This window comes from Babylonia areolata, chromosome 13 (assembly GCF_041734735.1).
Source record: "Babylonia areolata isolate BAREFJ2019XMU chromosome 13, ASM4173473v1, whole genome shotgun sequence".
NCBI classification, from domain to species: Eukaryota; Metazoa; Mollusca; class Gastropoda; order Neogastropoda; family Buccinidae; genus Babylonia; species Babylonia areolata.
Genome location: NC_134888.1, coordinates 9,518,647 through 9,533,291, shown reverse-complemented (window position 1 = coordinate 9,533,291; position 14,645 = coordinate 9,518,647). Strand labels below are relative to the sequence as shown.

The 14,645-nt window shown below is 45.9% G+C and overlaps 1 protein-coding gene across 5 annotated transcripts in view; it reads right to left on the bottom strand.

The window, feature by feature from the left end:
• Positions 1-14,645, bottom strand: part of LOC143289046 (peripheral plasma membrane protein CASK-like) — a 661,124-nt gene that overhangs the window by 608,161 nt on the left and 38,318 nt on the right. The gene's annotated exons all lie outside the window — the stretch shown is intronic.

The window sequence follows — 14,645 nt, the reverse complement described above, 5'->3', positions numbered from 1 at the left end:
ACCTTCAGTTACACCGAGGACTGTGATAAATACCTTCCGTTACACCAAGGTCTCTGATAACTACCTTCAGTCACACCACTGTGATAACTACCTTCAGTCACACCACTGTGATAACTGTGATAACTACCTTCAGTCAAACCACTGTGATAACTACCTTCAGTCACACCACTGTGATGACTACCTTCAGTTACACCGAGGACTGTGATAACTACCTTCAGTCACACCACTGTGATAACTACCTTCAGTCACACCAAGGACTGTGATAACTACCTTCAGTCACACCAAGGACTATGGTAATGTCTACACACAAACACTGCCTTCGGGAAAAGAAATGTCTCCACCTCACCTACACAACAATCCCCCGTCCCTCCCTCCCTCCTTCCCACAGCCCTCCCCACCCCACCTCACCCTACCCCCTGTCCCCCAAGGGACGACCCATCACTTCCTTCACAAATGACGCAGACAGCCAAGCAAGTTGAGGAGACTTTTTTCTTTAACCTCGCTAAATTACGACTTGTACGAAGTCCTCGCGAGACCGTTCTATCACTCAATCAATCCACCAGTCAATCAATCACGGTGCTCTACAGACCAGCTGACCTCAGCAAGTCGGGAGCACGTCAAGCCGTCTCGAAAACCGGATGTGAAGAGATCCATTAAAATTTTGGTCCGACTAAAATTTCACGTGACGGAGCATCCCTCCATTGCCGCTACACCGGAGAAATGACAGCGAATGGCAGCATATCGTCTTCAGGACGGTGGGGACGTGTAATACCGCTGTTGTTGTCGTTGCTGCTGCTGTTGCTTGTTGAATGGCTGGTTGGATGGTTTGGTTTTGCTTTGCTGAACAACAGTTAAAGTGTAACATATATAAATCAGTCAGGGCGCTTTGACACCTTCTTGAAACTGAAACCTGATGAGTTATTTATGTCATGTTCACCCAGAATGGGCACTTCAGACATCAAATCGATTGACTGATTGATATGGGTACTTGTATAGTGCCTATCTTCGGTAAGACCAGAGGCACTAAACTTAGCGAGATGAATCACTCAGCGCTTCGCGTGAAGCCGCCGCGCGAGCAGCTCTCGCCCGGAAATAGTATGCGCCCTCAAGCGGCCAGACAGTTACGGCAGCAGAGGAAATGGCTTGGTGTTCTGCTGTAAACTGCAAAAACTCGCGCAAAAAAGGATGGACATTGTTCCGCTTTCCCAAAGATGAAGACAGGTAAGCGTTTCCTGATTTTGTTTAATGAAGTATCGTGTTGATATGGACATTTATGTCGTTATTACATTCGTTAGTCAGAGCTTTGTTTAGCCGAGTGTGCAAAGTGAAAGTAGTTTTCAGCAAAACCGAAAGTAGAGCTGTGAAAGGTATCCGTGACGTTTTGTGATTGTGACTTTGGGTCTGGGACAGACAACATTAGAGCGGCATCAAAACTGAACCCAAAATGAGGCACTGTTTTAGTGATTAGAACCATAGTGATGCATTGATATAATTATGCAACACTGAATGTGTTGCTATGGTTGTAGTGTAGTGGTTATGGTAGACTGCTCAGCTAGCAGTCATAGTAATAGTAATCACTACTTGCAGTAGACGCCAGTCAAATCTTTCTAGTAATCAGTAATCACTCAGTTTAGCAGGAATGGCAGTAATAGTAGAAGCAGTTGCAGGAGCAGCAGCAACAGCAGCAGTAGTAGCAGCACCAGCTTTGTCATCATCATCATCATCTTCATCATCATCAGTAGTAGTTGTTGTTGTCGTGGTAGTAGTAATAGTACTGAGAAGGATGAAGAGAACAACTGAGGATGAAATGATACCAGTTTCTATAAATTGAAAACTGAATGAAAATAAATATTGAAATGCTATATTGCTTTTTTGTACAGATGCAAAAAGTGGGTTCAGAACACCAGGCGAGCTGATCAACAGGGAAAAACCAGCGAGTACCTGTACACTAACTGCAAACTTTGCTCTGAACATTTTGAGCCAAATCAGTTTATGAATCCCAGTGCGGAAAAATTGAGTCTTGTGTGGAATGCTGTCCCCACATTATTCAACATTCCAAATCCACCACCTAAAGTCACAACAAAAAGAAAAATGCCCTGTCGACAGGATCACCCTGCAAGTTCCAAAAAAGCCAGAACCAGCCATGAATCACAGGAAAAAGCAGGTAATTTAATTTACTGTATATATTTGTATGTTTTTAAATTGCTGTAGCTTTTATATGTACAAGTATTTTGATATAATTATGTCAGACTTGTTATCTCTGCGATAATATTATTTAGAACTGTGTATATCACATTGTGTGGGGTGTGGATGAGGAGAGTGAAAAGGTAAAACATAAATGAACATATATGTCATTATTTCTGTCGCCTTGTCAGTGTTTCTCTCTCTCTCTCTCTCTCTCTCTCTTTGCTGTATCTCTTTTAAAACCTATGGAGAATCTGCAAAATTATGTCGATAACCCACGTATTTATTTTGGGGGACATGCCGCAGACAGTCAACATACGCACATGCTTTTTCTGTGTTGCTTCTCCTTTGCGCCTGGCTGCTATCTACTGTCTGGGGGAAGGGAGAGGGTGGTGAGGGACGCGGCGCGCCGCGAGCGAGCGAGGCTTCAGTTTTGCACATAGGGGAAAGAAGGGAGTGTGCCCTCTCCCTCCTTCTACACTCTCTGGTAAGACTAAGAGCCCAAGCTCTAAGCGCTTTACATACACGGTGTCATTTGCACAAAATGGCTGTCTACCAAGGTAGAACCGACTGAAAGCTGCCTTTAGTCGATCACACACACACACACACACACACGCACACACACACACACACGCGAGCGCGCGCACACGCACACACACACACACACACACACGATTACCAGAACTCGTCGGAAGCCCTCATGGAGCGAAGCACACTGACTGGCCGGACAGTGACGTCACCAAGGACTTCATTCACTGAACAGACTGGACAGGACGAGACCAGAAGGCCACCCTCACCTCACCCACTACCTCCAACCATCTCTCTCCCCCGTCCTCCTCCTCCGTCATCTCCTTTCTCCCCTCACCTTCCCATCTCTCCCCCCCTCTCTCTCCCCCTCTCTATCCCTCCCTCTCTTTCTAAATGACCCCCTTCTTTTTCTACCCTCCCTTTCCTGAAAATTCTCTTCTCCTTCCCATATATCTCTCTCTAGCTCTCTGTCCACTCCACACTCTCCCGTCTCTCTCCCCCCCTCTCTCTCTCTCCTGCTCCCCTCCCCCTCCCTCTGCACTACTCTCTCTCTCTCTCTCTCTCTCTCAAAAGACTGGCCCGACTTGGTGAATGTAGCTTCTTCAACATAATAGAGAGGTTGACAGCCAGAGTGTCGATGGTAAGTTTTGGGGATTTGTTTGTGTTTTTTTTTGTTTTGTTTTGTTTGTTTTGTTTTTTTGTTTTTGTTTTTTTTTGTTTTGTTTTGTTCGTTTTCCTTTTTTTCTTTTTTCTCTTTCTTGCTCTGGTTTATGTTTACTTTCCTCTTTTTTAACCTTATTTGACAGCTAATGTTGATGGTGAGACGAAGGTTGTTGGGTTTTTTTTTCAAATCTTTGTTTTCTCTTTTAACTGATTTTTTAATCATTGTGTTTTTCAAACTTTGGCTGGATGACGACTTGTGTCACATGTCTTGTCAGAAGACTGTCGACCAGCGCGACGCACGTGCAGACATGTCGCCGACAGCGCGAACCAGCCTTCGTCCTGAGATGGGTTACATGAGCTATCTATGCAGTCATCCAGACATCACACAGGGTGTGTGGTCCACAGCTGCGCTGTAAGCCTATACCTGGTAATGCTGGTACAGTTGTGAGTGGCTGCACGTGCAACACGCATTTGACAGTCTAACGACAGGACCTGTGACACAAGTCGTCATTCAGCTATAGTTTGAAAAAAAGACAAAAAGATCTATAAAATAAAAAGATGTTTTAAAAAGAGTGAAAGAAAGAAAGAAAACAAAGCGATGTTTCCTGAAAGAGCACGTGCACCGCCCAGTCCCTCACCACCCGTGTCCGTTTTCCTTCCTGACACACACAGTCCGAGTCTTTCCGTCTCACAGCGGGGACAGCCCAAAAGCGCGAACATCAGATAGTCCGAATGCGCCATCTTGGGACAAACCAAACCCTGACCACACATATTATAAAATAAAATTAAAATAAAATAAAATAACGCATCGGTTGAATGAGTGGATATTCCATTCATTTCAGATCTTTTCACATAATGAAATGGCAACCTGCTAATTGAAGTCATCTAAATTCTTTAGCGGCGCGCGCGTGCGCGTGTGAGTGTGTGTGTGTGTGTAAATTTGGTTTTCGATTTTATCATGTTAGAAACTTGCATGCTAAGTATACATATATTTTACCGTATACTGGCATAGACGCATGAAATAGACGAGCACGGTACACGGTAAAGTCATTGTTATAACTGCCACCGCTGGGTTCAGCCGGCTATTCACGCTTTGGGGGACATAATCATTCGGCGCTTTTGAACAATCGCAAGGCGCGCTTTTGTGCTATCGTCTCGCGTACAAGCGCTATTGGGGAAAACTGAAAAGTTGGCACTTTTAGGGCTGTAGCCTTCACAACGACTCCCATCCAAACCCCCATCATGATACCACCACCACCTCCACCATCACCACCATACTGCTGTCAGTGGTGACCGACACGTGCACAGGGGTAGGGAGAGGAAGATGCACGGTCCATCCTGGAAGCGACTCCACGCGCAGTACAGGAAGCCATCACACAGCACAGGAAGCCATCAAGACAGCAGGGCCGTGAGGGGTTTTCTGAAAGATGCACTCTGGACAGTGGTGGGGGTGGGTGGAGGTGGTGGTAGTAGTGGTACTGGTGGTGATGGAGGTGGTGGTGGTGGGGGTGGAGTTGGTGGTGGAGGTAGTGGTGGTGACGGAGGTGGTGGTGAGGGGGGGGGGGGTAGAGGGCGCACGTGCACAAAGAGAGAACGGGGGTTGTGTATATGGGGGTGGGATGAGTGGAGGGCAGAGACGGAAAGAGAGCGACAGACAGAGGGAAGCACGGGAACTCTGAGAAAAGAAGGCAGAGAGAAAGAGAGAGACAAGAGTCAGTCGTAACGTAAAAGAGAGCGAGAGAGACATAGACATGGAGAGAAAGAGAGAGTGGAGGGGAGACAGACAGACCTGGAGACAGAGACAGAGGAAAAGAGAGTAAGAGCAGAAGTGAACAAGACACAACGTCTAAGACGCAGAGAAAGACACTCGGGCTTTTCTGTGGCCAGTTCTTCTGAACACCCCGTGACACCCGTCCCCAACACATCACCAGCACTTCCGCCCTTGCTTCAAGGATATATCCTCCACCCATCCCACCCTCACCCCGCCCCCCAGCCATCCTATTGTGATCCTCCTCCTTCTCCCCCAGTGACCGATGTGTTGGCACCACACACACACATCGCCCATCCATCGCAACAAAACCAGCACGCAGACTGCAGCAAGCATAACAGCCAAGATGGAATACTATACCTTTTATACAAAGCAAACATTCGCATTTTGTCCGCCGTGTCAATCCATCAGGTCTCCTCCCTTCTGTCCTCTAATACTCTCTGTCTCTGTTGCCTGACTTCTCACATCAACTTCATCAACAAATGAAAAGAGAGTCAAACCCTCAACTCTCCACCTGCGTACAACACTCGGCGAAGCTTTAAAATGTCGTATGTTGAAGACCAATGTGAATGCGCTACTGCAGCATACTACTGTATACCCCCTTCTTAGTGGATACATCTCAAGTCTTTCTCTCCCCCCCCCCCCCACCCCCTTTTTCCTTCTCGCTCCCTTCTCCTCCGCCACCCCCCACCCACCCCCACAACCCCCACCTACCCCCCTCCCCCACTCACCCCCCCACCCCCACCCCCGACAGTCTCCGCTACTGTCCAGATTAGAACATATGATGATGGAGAGGACAGAAAAGACACAAACAAAAAACTTATCAACAAAACAAGAACAAAGGAGAAGAGAAAGAAGGACAACACGGAAAAGAAGCAGTGAAAGAACAAAGAAGAAGATACAGGCGGAAAGACCAAAAGACAGGAAGAAAGGTGAAAGACGACAGTGAAAGGCGCCTGGCGCCTGCGTCAACAGGAGACTGGAAGAGAAAGGACAGCGAAGGAAAGAAAGAAAGAAGGAAGGAAGGAATGGAAAAGAAAAGAAAAAGAGAGAAAGAAAACAATTAAAACAAAGCAAAAATGAAACCAGACGGGAATGAACAAACACACACACACTGAGAGAGAGGTGGGGGGGGGGGATGAGGGGGGTCTATAGATTCGAGGACAGAGACTGACAGACCACCGGAGTGGGCTGTGCACGTTATTAACGTTCAGCCGAACTTGGGGGTCACGCAAAAGCATGTCTCTTTGTTAAAAGTTTAACTTTTAAAGTTTCTGACAAATCTAAATTTGTCACGAGCACAAGTTGGGAGAGTTTTATTTTTATTTGTTTGTTTTTATTTCTTTTGTTTCGTTTTCCTATGCTTTTTTGTCTTTTTCAAAAGAGGAACAAGTCCAACAACAGATCTTAAGTTTAACTTTTAAAAATTCCCGATTCCAAACCTTCAAATAAGCAGACAGTTCATTTTAAAATGCATGACGGAAGAAAATAATGATGACAAAGATGATGACGAAGAAGAAGAAAATAAAAACAAAGAACAACCACCAGACGAGTGGGCAGATGGGGCGGGTGGAGGAGGAGGAAGGGGAGGTAGAAGAAGAAGGAGAAAGTGGAGGAGAAAGAAAACTAACAGATGAAGAGGACGGCCAGACATTAAGCCAGACAAACATACAAACAAACAAAAAACGTGTATGTGGGTGTGTTTTTTTGTTGTTGTTTTTTGTTTTTGTTGTTGTTGTTGTTTTCTTCTTCTTCTTGCTCTGAATGAAATGCAAGTCACTTAAGGCACGGGCCGTGGCGAGGTGTGAGGAGCGCAAGACACGAACGAGCACCCCGAGAACAGACACAAGGTATGATGAGAAACAGCAGAGGAGAAAGAGAGGGAAAGAGCGAGAGAAACGTAGAAGACAGACACAGACAGGCAGGGAAAGAGACATACTGAGTCAGGCAGAGAGACAGCCAACAGCAGAGACGCTCAGAAAAGAGCCACCCAGACTGACACAGAGACAGAGAAGACTCAACCAAGCTAGACACACAGAACTTGCTACAAGAGATTCCCTACTCGGCATGTTTGCTCTGCCGCTCTTGAGTTGAGCGATAAACCCCACAGCCGAAGCGACGACTGCCACCATGTCCGCCACTCAGCTTGTGGGACTTGAAGAAGCCAAGGAACTGGCTCAGACAGGACGGAGGACACGGCCATGTGCTCACAGGCCTATATATATATATATATATCATGTCTGAATGACAGTTGTTACATTTGCGCGCGCTCGCACACACCATTCTCTCCAAGTTTCCATCCGTCATGAAGAACAGGGAAACGCCAAAAAGGCGAAAGAAATCACACATGTGCACGCACACACACGAATGCGCGCGCGCGCGCACACACACACACACACACAGGGGCCGGGGGGGGAGAAAAAAGGGGGTGGGGGTGAAGAGAGAGAGAGGAGATGAAAAGAAATTAAAGGACGGAGACAGAGAAAGAAAAGGACCGGTTTCGTGCCACTCCACACGCATCCACAGACACTGTTTTTGGTGGTGGTTGTTTTTGGTGTGTGTGTGTCTGTGTGTGTGTGTGTGTGTGTCTGTCTGTCTTCTGTGTGCGTCTGTGTGTGTTGCTTGTTTGTTTTGGTGTGTGTGCGGATTTTTCTTTGTTTTAGCTGACGCAATAAGCAGAACTAATTTTCCCAGTGTCTCTCCGCTGTGGCTCGCTTTCCGTGTGGTCAGTGACGTCAGTGACGGCGCTGAAGGTGTCATCACTTCAGACCACACAGCCCGCCCTCCGTCACTGTGCTGCTTCACTTCCTTCATCTCTCCGTGTTGTCTCTTCTTTTCTTCGCTTTCTTTTCCCCCGTTTCCTACATTCCAGCGATATTTGTCACCAGACATGTGCTTTACATCAAAGTGCCAGGGCACAGTCACTGGGAACGTTGGTTTTGTGTCCTTTTTACGTTCATTGTCGGGTGTTTCTATTGTTGAATTTAATGACTGCGTCTTAACGAAAGTAATTCTGATAAATTGTACTTCTGTTGTTGTTGTTGTTCTGTTTGTTTTGTTTTGTTGTTTGTTTTTTTTGTTTTTTTGTTGTTGTTTTTTTGTTTTGGTTTTTTTTGGGGGGGGTTGTTGTTTTTTTGTTTTTGCTTTTTGCTGTTGTTTTGATTTGTTTTTGTTTTTTCAAATGTTCCTGTTTGGGTTGGGATCTTTTGGGGTTTTTTTTTCAAATGTTCATCTTTGATTTCACCCTTCTTCCGTCCTGTTTTCTCCAACTCACCATACACACACCCCCACCCTCACCCCCTTATGTTCTCACCTTTTCGTTTATATTTTCATGATAGCACTCAAATGTAAGCATTAATACATGTGGAGTGATGACCTGGAGGTAACGCCTAGGAAGCGAGAGAATCCCAGCACGCTGGTTCGAATCACGGCTCCGCCGCCGATATTTTCTCCCCCTCCACTAGACCTTGAGTGGTGGTATGGACGCTAGTCATTCGGATGAGACGATAAACTGAGGTTCCGTGTGCAGCATGCACTTAGCGCATGTAAAAGAACCCGCGGCAACAAAAAGGGTTGTTCCTGGCAAAATTCTGTAGAAAAATCCACTTCGACAGGAAAAACAAACAAAACTGCACGCAGAAAAAACATAAAAAAGGTGGCGCTGTAGTGTAGCGACGCGCTCTCCCTGGGGAGAGCAGCCCGAATTTCACATAGAGAAATCTGTTGTGATAAAAAGAAATACAAATACAACACACACATTAACCAGATGTCCACAATCACCAGTATGTGTGACGGGACATGAAACAGAACCAGGTCTATGTTCCACAGGTCTATGTTCCCCAGGGTCTCAGTTCCCCCAGGTGTCAGATCCCCAAATCTATGTTCTCCGAGTATATGTTCCCCTAGATCTCAATTCCCCCAGGTCTGTGTTTGGGGGAACATAGACCTGGGGGAACACAGAGCAGACCCCAGCAGAACTTGTACAGCGGGCAGACCAAGGCAGACGAGGATGCACGGAGGACGAGGTGAAGACAGCCGTGGGGACACAGGCCCTCCTGACAAAAACCAACAGCCCAGATCGCAGTCCCAAGGACAGTGTTATTGTGACCCCACCCTCGTCAGGTCCTCACGGGGACTGCAGGGAGTATCAGCCAGTCTCTGTCTTCCTGTCCAGTCTGTGATCTCACCGTTGCTCTCACTTCCGGCGCGCACAAAGTTTACATATGTATGTATTTCAAGGAGGCATCAGAGTTGGGTTTAACAACCAACTGGCTGACGTCCTTACGGTCAGGTTGTTCAGGGCTGGGGTCTTGAACTCGTTGTCTTCACTTCGTTTCTTTTTTCAAGGTGCTGGCTGTGGACTGTGCCGGACAGTAGGGCGCCAGCATTGCCCGCAAGCATGGCTGGACTGATGACAATTCATCTTCTTCTTCTTCTTTTTTTCTTTTCCCCTAACGTCCCTTTTTCCTCTTCCATCCTTGTCATTTCAGTTCAGTTGTTGTCTTAATCTCAAACAGGAGCCATTAAATGTCATGGCTAATTCATGATGTTGGTTCAACATTGCGGTGTAAAAAATCTCTCTCTCTCTCTCTCTTGTTTGTTTGTTTGTTTGTTTGTTTTGTTTCCAAGGGATGGAAGAAGAAAACAACATGTGTGCTTAATATTTTACCGTCACTTTTCATTAACTAAATCATTCGTTCATTAACTCTCTCTCTCTCTCCCTCTCTCTCTCCATTCCTCCTTATCTCACACACACACATGTCGTCAAAACTGCTACATGCATGCATGCACGCACGAACACACACACACACACACACACACACACACACACACACGTGCGTGCGCGCAAGCACGAACACACACACACACACACACACACACAAAGCTTAAATGTTTGATGGACCACAAGAGCAGTCGGGCAGACAATATCGGGATGGCTTTTCCAAAGTGGGCCCATTATCACGCAAGCGCATACGGGGTTCCCCGGACGTGCGTGAGAGTCTGAATGTTTGATGACGGCAGACACCCGTTTCGGACTGATTAACGGCTTTCACCCATAAACATCGGGTGCCTTATGGGGAGGGCGGATTATGTAACACCGCCACGCCACAAACACGTTCTGTTCATTGGCGAGAATTAAAGTTTTAATTCATCTTTGTTTTGTTTTTTTGTTTTTTTGGGGGGTTGTTTTTCATTTTTTATTTAATACTGTAATTTGTTGATGTTGAAATTGAATCCCGGGCGCCGATGACAAACATCGCCGGTTTCGCTGCCCATCACAACGTGGTGTCGTCCTGGTGAAGTGTTTGATTGGTTCCTTCTTCCTCCACGCCCCACACCCTTCCCCTTACACCATCCGCCCTTCCCCTTACACCCTTCACCTTACACACACACATTCACATTTTCATTGGGTGGAAGTCCCTTGTCGGCCATAGTCACCTGAGGTAACTGCCAACGTTCAAAACCGAATGAAGCCTTGTAACGTGAGTGTGAGTGTGTGTGTGAGTGTGAGTGTGAGTGTGCGAGTGTGTGTGTGTGTGTGTGGTCGTGTGTGTGTGTGTGTGTGTGTGTGGTGTGTGTGTGTGTGTGCAGTGAGGTGTACTCTGACCCTGGTCCATTTTCTGGCACTGGAAGTGTGTGTTCGCTGACCCGGAATAGACTGGGTGACTGAGTGATCAACATGGACACATGATATATACATATATATATATCGCCTGTCCTCGGTCAACGGTCAAGCCCTAAGAGCTTTGAAGACACGGAGTCATTTCCTAACAGGCTGTCTTCTGAGCAGAAACGACTGAGAGCCGCTTTTAGGCGCTCATCATTCGTTTCCTGTGTCATTCAGTCAGGCTTCACACACACACGCGCGCGCGCGCGCTTTCTATCTCTCGGAGAGATAGGGGGGTAAGTGAGCGGCGCGCGTGTATTTTTCTTCCTTTCTTTTTTTGTGTATGTGCACGCGTGGGTTTACTACTATTAGTGTACCATTTTGTATGTGCGTGTGTGATTGTGTACTCGAGCGCGCGTGTGTTTTGATATGTGCGCAAAATGTGTGTGCAGGCTCTGTGTGTGTGTGTTGTGTGTGTGTGTGTGTGTTGTGTGTGTGTGTGTGTGTGTGTGTGTGTGTTGTGTGTGTGTGTGTGTGTGTGTGTGTGTGTGTGTGTGTGTGTGTTGTGTGTGTGTGTGTGTGTGTGTGTGTGTGTGTGTGTGTGTGTGTGACCACACGGTGCATGTGTATTCCCATGCGCGAACGATAAATCCAGATCACACCATGTTCCTTTTCACCCACCCGACCGGGAAAGGCCCATTTCAAAGCTACATAAAAGACCAGACAAAGCAAACATCATTCCATCACATTCTTCCCTGAAAAAAAAAACGGCATGGTCAATAAAATAAAATAGAATAAGATAAAACAAAAACCGGAGAAATAAAAAAAAACTTGAATTCAGACATAAACGAATGAACGTATAAAAAGAAGAAGAAGAAGAATATACATGTTAAATTTGTTTTGTTTTCTTAATGACTGAACGAAAGAAATAAACCACTCAAAATGAATGAACCTAAATCTGATGCGATGCCTCTTCACCAATCTTGCGTCTCCGTTGATTCAATCACGCAACGGTTTAACGGCCTCAAATCTCTGTCATAAAAAGTGACAGTGTAAATATTAAGTTATCAAGAATTAAGTTAGTAATTAATGAATGAATTAAGTAAGTAAGTAAGTAACTAATGAACACCTGACAGGGTAAATATGATAACCAAATAAATAAATTAATAAATAAACAACGCACTGGGTGACAGTGATCAACATGGACACATATGGATATATATAATAAACAAATATATATATATATATATATATATATATATATATATATATATATAATATAAACAAACAAGTAAACGAAGCGTGTTAAGACAAAATCAAAATGAAAAGACTGACCAAGGAAAAAGAGAAAAAAAAAACCTCTGTGAAATCCAGAGGCCAACCCAGATTCCAAAAATGATCCGAAGGCTCTCTCTCCCTCTCGCCGCTCCGAATTGCCTGGATCCCCGATAGCTCTGCTGATTGAAGCACGTGCTTCGCTCTGTCTTCACAACGCTGTCAGCCTCCTCGTCCACTTGTCTGTCTGCCTGACTGTCAGTCTGTCTGTCGGCGTGCACAGTCTGTGCCTTTGATCATGGGTTTTTTTCTGGGTTTTTTTTTCGGTTTGTTTTGTGTTTCATCTCTCTCTCTCTCTCTCTCTCTCTCTCTCTCTCTCTCTCTCTCAATCAATAGTTTAGTCACTCAGTCACTCTCTGTCACTCACACAGACACACACACACACACACACATACACACACACACACACGCATACACACACGCACGCGAGCGCGCGCGCACGCACGCACGCGCACACACACAAACACACACACACACACACACACACATCTAACATCCTCTATCTTTTTGCCGTGGCAGAGAAAGGCCGTCATCACTGGTTAGCGATCTGTGATAACGGCGGTCATTTGCAAGGAAACTGCGGAGCGTGGAGAATCAAGTAATGTTCGTTTTCCAAACAAAAAATAAGTTTAACATGGCCTAATATTATGAAAGAGACTATTGGACAGTGCTGGGGGAGAGAGAGATGGGGAGAGAGACAGAGACAGGGGGAGACAGAGAAAGAGAGACAGACACTGAGAGAGGCAGACAGCATCAAAGAAAGAGAGACAGACACTGAGAGAGGCAGACAGCATCAAAGAAAGACCCGAGAGACAGACATGTGGTCTCTCCCCCCCCCCCCCCCCCCAACCTCCACCCCCACGACCTTAACCCCCTCCACAAATACCTACTCTCCCTTCGATTTGAACCTGAGTTACTGTCAACAACGCCACAAACTCCCCCAAAACACTCCCCGGCCATGCACACGTACACAGGTTTTTCAAATCTTGATGACAACCCATCAAATTTATATATATATATATAAAACTCACAAAAGAAAAGAAAGAAAGGGGGTGGGAGGAGAAATAAACTAATGTTGGTAATGATGAAAGGGGTTGACACTGTCGACAGGTCCGGAAAAGACGAGCGTATATATCCCGAATGTGGCCAGGTGAGGAATCTCCCTCCACCCCACCCCCCGTCCTCATAACCGCCCTCTCCCTCATATACACCCCCCTCCCCTCCCCTCCCACCCCCCAGGCTGAAGGAAGGGTGATGGGGATTTGTTTCCGGTTTGCTGGGTTCTCAACTGGAGTTGGTGTCCTCACGATAAGTCTCTGTTCGATTTACTGACTGAACAATCATGTTGTCTGCTGTATTAGGCAGGGAGACGGCCCCAAGTTCCTTCAGGGCTGTTGATCATTAACTGTCTTCCAAAGAGAAAGTGATGGTAAATGAATACCAAAACTTGACAAATCGGTTTGCCTGTGGTACTGGGCAAGTGTAAGACAAAATCACTTTTCGGGATGTTGTTCACTTATTGTCCTAAAAAGTGGTTGTGTGTGTGCGTGTGTGTGTGTGTGTCTGTGTGTGTCTGTGTGTGTGTACAAATATATATATATATATATATATATATATATATATATATATATATATATATATATAATATCACAGAGAGAGAGAGAGAGAGAGTAGATAAATAAATTGATTGACTGACATATGAACACACCATAAGCTTCGGATTGTTGCTGCTCTATGTGTTTGCAATGTCTTGACTTGCTTTTGGAAACAAAATCAAGAAAACCATATACAGAGGTATTGTCGGCATGGGCGTCAACAGTATGAGCATTATCAGCAAAGCAGCAGCATCACCGATACAATCACCATCATCATTTCTTTAAGTGACGTAACAAACAGGTCATTCTTGTCGCCGTCGTCATGATCACCAATATCAACATAGTTGTCAGCAGCATCACAAACAACAGTCAAGGGCGAAAACTCTGAAGATAGCTGTTTCGCTTAACGAGTTTCAACGGAGATTAGTTCAATAACCATCTTATTAAAAAAATGAGTAAATAAATAAAATAAAATAAAACACGTAAATCTCTCAACACTGCTTATTCTTTGGCTGAATGAGTCTAAGCAACATCGTAACAAGTGACATAACAGCAGGTGTGAAAAAAAAAAATCAATTAAAAGTAAAAAGAACTACGGGGAGGGGGGAGGGAGGGGAGCGAGGTTTCCCAGGCCAGCTCCTCTAATAATCCACGTGAACTCACTTTCGCCCCAATTTCGGGAAGAGGGGGGTGGGAGGGGACAGGAGGGGGGGGTGAGAGGACGGGGTGGGGGGGGGGAGGCTGATGAAGGCTTGTCCTCCAGGTTCCAAGGGAGACGATGCTCAAAGCTGCCATCTTTTTTAATGGAGATGGTGAAGGAAGTAGGGGAATGCAAGAGAAACGGGAGGGAGAGAGGGAGGCGGGGAGAGAGAGAGAGAAGGGGGGGGGAGAGAAAGGGGGGGGAGAGAGAGAAAGGGGTTGCAGTTCTACTGGAGAAGGCACCTTTAAAAACCAGGCTTAATCG